Source organism: Alnus glutinosa, chromosome 7 (assembly GCF_958979055.1).
Source record: "Alnus glutinosa chromosome 7, dhAlnGlut1.1, whole genome shotgun sequence".
Classification (NCBI taxonomy): Eukaryota; Viridiplantae; Streptophyta; class Magnoliopsida; order Fagales; family Betulaceae; genus Alnus; species Alnus glutinosa.
In genome coordinates, this window is record NC_084892.1 from 12,957,554 (window position 1) to 12,963,021 (window position 5,468).

Consider the following 5,468-nt stretch of genomic DNA (forward strand, 5'->3'; position numbering starts at 1 on the left):
AGATATGGGAAGACAACTGCATCCGCCCGGACGACAGGGCAACACCATCCAGATGCGATCCTTTATAAGGCAAGACGTGGAGAAAAATTTCAACTGTCTGGATGCCAGGGCAACACCGCCCAGAAGTGTAAACATCCAGATGATTGGACAACACTGTCCAGACGTGGCCTTGATATGGAATCGCGTGGAGTGCGTTATGGAAAGACGGTTGCACAGTTGTCCGTCCAGACGCTCTCAGCTACCGTCCGAACGCTGCCTAAAGAAATTCGTTTCAAACTTGTTTTAGATCTACTGAGCCTATAAATAAAGGCCTCTAGGCATGTATTATTTATAGAATTGGGTATTGAATTCTTCATAGCTTAGAGAGTATATTTTAGGGAGAAATTGTGAAGATCCGCAAGCTCTCAAGCCGTTGTCGTTGTGCTGTTGTTGTGCTCATAATTGAAGTCTATTTTAGGGAGGAGCCCTAAGGTAAAGCAATCCATAGAAGACCCCTTCAAGTAAGAGACTTTGTTGGGAGGCGTTCACGTTGGGTTATGTGTCAGAGTGCTAGATACAATCGCTGCATTAGGTATGTGAGCGTTACTGTCTATGTACTAGCTTTGTCTTCTGATAGTGAATTTTCTGGGTTTGGCTGCCCCGAAGTGATTTTTCTCTTAATTAATTTTCCACTTCATTAACAAAATATTTGTATTATTTAAATTCTGCATTTACAATATTTTGTAACACATTGTGTACACACACACGGCAAATTATAAGTAATTTATTTTTCACTTCTTAATACTAGCAGCTCTCCCATGAGAAATGAAGACTTCACATTGAGCTTTATCCAATCTCCCTTTAACTTGTAGAATATGCTGCCTTATACCCCCAAAACCCTCTACATTCTTCACCTTTAAAATTTTCATATTAACTTTCAGTTTCGTATACAACCGAAATAGGGGCACCCATTCCACTCCAATTCTCCAACCCTCATCCACAACTGAAAAGTTTGAGGCCAAAGCTTTGCACCTTTCCTGTGGAAATCAATGTTGGAGAGTGGTCAAATAGACTACCACTAAGGAAGTCAATACCAGTGCTTCCAACCTCTTCCAGACATTTATCATTTACCACGACCCTATAAAGTTTGCGAGCAAAAAAAAATCACCTCTTCTCTCCCGTTATTCTAGTTAGGTCTTAGAAATTGGCCTTATTCGTGTGACAAAATTAGTCTCTTTGTTACTTTTCATTTCACAAGGGTTTAGTATGTAAAATGTTCATATTTGAGGTTTCTGGTGACTTCCTTCATGACTGAAGTAGTCTGATAAAGTTTTTAAACTTTCTACAAGGATCCGTCATGATGAAGTATGTCCAAGAAGGCCTTTTGAAGCTACTATGGGGTTTCATCATGTAATCGTCATGTAGTTGTCATGACGAAGTGTCTTAGAAGACTTTTGTTGCTCTCAGAAGGTTCCATCATGTAGCTATCATGATGAAGTTTGCTAAATAAGGCATTTGACGTTTCTATGAGGTTCTGTCATGAAGCTTTCATGACGAAGTTGGCCTGAAGATTCTCTTTGAAGTCTATATGAGGTTTCGTCAAGAAGCCGTTATTTAGTCGTCATGACGGATTTGTTTTGGAGGAATTTTTTTTTAGCTCTTTCTTCAGGAAGCCGTCATGAATCCGTCATCACGAAGCCAGTCTGAAAATGGCTCGAAAGAATTTTGCCAAGAAGCCGTCATAAACCCGTCATGATGGATTGACACGGCAGCTGAAACTTTTGACATAGCAAACGTTCGAACTTGAAGAAGCTTGTGAAACACAAACTTGAGATATGGGAATAAGCTTTCCAACGCTGCTGATTTTGCATAATTTGGAGCTCGGGATCAAAAGATAAGGCCAAGATAACCTAACTGGCATGGTTTTCTTTTTGGCAGAATTCCAGCTTTAGCCTTCCCTCTGCTATAAATAGAATGAGATACTCATTAGGGTTTTTAGAGAAGCCAATCACAAAAAATACCTTAGAGAACCTTGAGGTTCTTGCTTCTCCTATGTTCACATTCCAAGAGAGGACGTGAACAAATCTTAGAGCTTTCTGTAAGGTGGAAGACGAAGAAAGGCAGCGAAAAGTTGAAAGAGATACAAAAGAGAAGAGATGTTGGAAGATGAACATTTGGTTTGAATTGATCTAACCTTGAGCAGTGCATCCACGACAGTGAAAGTGATATGAAGTATCGAGCCTTGTGTTATCAAGCATTGGGCAATGAATGAGGTGTGCATGAGAAGACTAAAGCAGTTGGACAGCTGTGCGTGAGAGGCAACTGGACAAATGCTGGGTTACAGCTGGCAATCGTATAAACGCACCGTTTTGTACCGTGTTGTATAATTGGTTCTAGTTTGTTAGTTTGGAGTAAGACTCACGTTTTGAAATAAGGCCTTTTAAAAGGGTATTCTGTTGGTCTTATATGTTAGGTAGTTAGCAGATCTATGGGGTATATTAGTCCATTGAATCGTTGGGCTAGGTATCGAAGTTGTAGAATGTGTTTCAGTTTGTAAACTTGGAGCCTTTTTGGTTGAGCTCGAATCAGCAAATTTCCTATCTTTCAATATACAGTTCATACAAATCATTCATTACAATTAATCCATACACTGTTTTCCTTTACAATTCATTCATTCTAAATCCAAAAACAAGAAAGTCCATTACATTTGGTATCAAAGCACCGATCTTGCCATGGTTGAAGGGACCCGAATGGCTCATTTTTTAGATTCTCTAAGGTAGTGCGAATAGGCAACAAAACAGCAAGGGTAGCATTTGCAGGATCATCATAATCAGCTGGATCAGTTGACTGAATCTATTAAAACATTGGTAGCTGCTCAAAACAAAACAAACAGTTCGTTAGAGAGAATTGAAAAGCACATGAAGGGAATGCAAGTTGTGGAAGAATATGAAGATGAATTTCCAGAAAGGGGAAGAGAAATCAAAGATTTTCAAGAACCTGAAATTTTGGAGAATGGCAGAAACAAATATTCAGAAGAAAGAAGAATAAATGCAAGGCAATATGATGAAGATGATCATTAGTGGCATGAGCAACCTAATAACCAAGAAGAAAGGAGGTTTGTTAGAAGGTATGAGAATGATTAATGGGATAGAAATCATCATCCCTGACCTGCAAGGCTGGATTTCCCTAAGTTTGATGGGGATAATCCAATTGGCTGGATTTACAAAGTGGAGCAATGTTTTGATCATTATCAAACTCCAGCACACTAAAAGGCTCAAACTGGCTTCATTTCACATGGAAGGAGAATCATTGATCTGGTTTCGGAATTCTGAGGAATGTGGTTATTTTACCCATTGGGAAGCTTTTACCAAAGCCTTGTTATTGAGGTTTGGGCCAGCCTATGATGATCCTATGGAGGCCTTGACTAGGCTGAGACAAACTTCAACTGTGACTCTGTACAAAACACAGTTTGAGGTGCTTGCTAATAGACTCAAGGGATTGTCTGAAAAATACAAGTTGAGCTGCTTTATGAGTGGGCTGAAAGATGAAATCAGATTTCCATTGAGATTACTAAATCCCTAGAATCTTAATGTGGCATTTGGAATGGCAAAAATTCAGGAGGAATGTGTGATGAGTTCAAGAAGATCTTCAAAATTCAATACTTACACAACCTCAAGCTGGCAACAGAATCGGAATGCTCTACAACAGAATCAGAATGCTCAAGTAGGAAATCACAAGATAGAAAGAGGTAATAGAAATGAGAATTTTTCTAATTCAGTTCAGAAGACTAATTTCCCTCTTCAGAGATTATCTTCCACTCAAATGGCTGAAAGAAGGAAGAAGTGTCTCTGTTACACATGTGATGAGAAATGGAATGCTAACAATGTTTGTGCTAAGGGAAAGGTTTTCCTTATGGAAGGGTGTGGATTGTTTACAGATCAGTTTGATGAAGACGACTTAGATGTAGACCAGAATTGTGATTTTGAAGAGGGGGACAAAGACTGCAATGAGATTCTTGAAATATCTCTACATGACATTATAGGTTCTCCTAACCCTAGAACTATGAGATTGGTGGGTCAGATTAAATATCAAGGGGTGATTATCTTGATAGATTCTGGTAACTCTCATAATTTTTTGGATGAGTCAATCAGTTCAAAAAAATGCATTGGATATTCAGCAAGTAGATAACATTGCAGTAAAGGTGGCTAATGGTCAGATCATTCACACAAAATGAGTATGCAATGAGGTCACAATCCAGATGCAAGGTAACACTTTTGTAGCTGATTTTTACATTCTGCCTTTAGGTGGATGTGACATGGTATTAGGCATACATTGGTTGCAGAAATTGGGTCCTATTGTATGGGCTTTTTCAACCCTTACTGTGGAAGTTTCTTTGTTGAAAAAGTATATCTTACTTAAGGGTTTAAATCCTACAGAATCTTCTTGGGAAGATAGTACTCGCTTTTCTAAATTGCCTAATGCTAGGAGGAAAGGGTTAGTTCTTGAATTGGTGTCTCCAATTATACAAACCAGCAGTGATATTAAAAATTTCTATTTTTCTGAATTGTTAAATCGGTTTAAAGGGGTTTTTTAGGAGCTAAAAGGATTGCCTCCAGTTCGTTCTCATGATCATCAGATTATTTTGAAAGAAAGTTCTCAGCCTGCGTCTGTTAGGCTTTATCATTATCCAGATTACAACAAAGGAGAAATAGAAAAAATTGTGATGGACTTGATTGAGTTAGGGGCTATTAGGCCGAGCCAATTACCTTTTTCTTCCCTTGTTTTGTTGGTAAGAAAAGCTTATGGCAGCTGGCAAATGTGCATAGATTATAGGGCACTAAATAAGGCTACTTTTAAAGATAAATTTCCTATTCCAGTGGTAGATGAATTACTGGATGAATTACATGGTTCCTAGATTTTTTCTAAGTTGGATCTAAGGTCTGGCTACCATAAAATTAGGGTTAAACCTGAGGATATTCATAAGACCGCATTCAAAACACATGAAGGTCATTATAAATTTTTGGTAATGCCCTTTGGCTTCCATCGACCTTTCAAGGTCTAACGAATCATGTGTTTAAACCCTACGTGTGAAGATTTGTACTTGTCTTTGTTAAGGATACAATAGTAAACTCACACCACGCACCCGGATCCTACTCAACAGCCGCTACTACAGTTGACAAACCCTACACTGCAACCGCAACATCACTTGATGACAGCAGATGCCCTAGAACAACCAACCGTGATTCAAGGGGATCTTCCAAAACAATAACAGATTCTGATTTCCTCACCATATGTAACCTACAACTAGCTACCTCTCATTATTCTCTCACCCCTTTCCTATTGTACACTCAACAGCTATATTTACCACCTTTACTTTCCTAGGATAGAATATCACTTACCTTAGTTAGTCTATAATATTATACCATGCGATATACATGGCATATTGTAAATCTCTATATATATTGTATCAACACTAAACCTAAGCATCA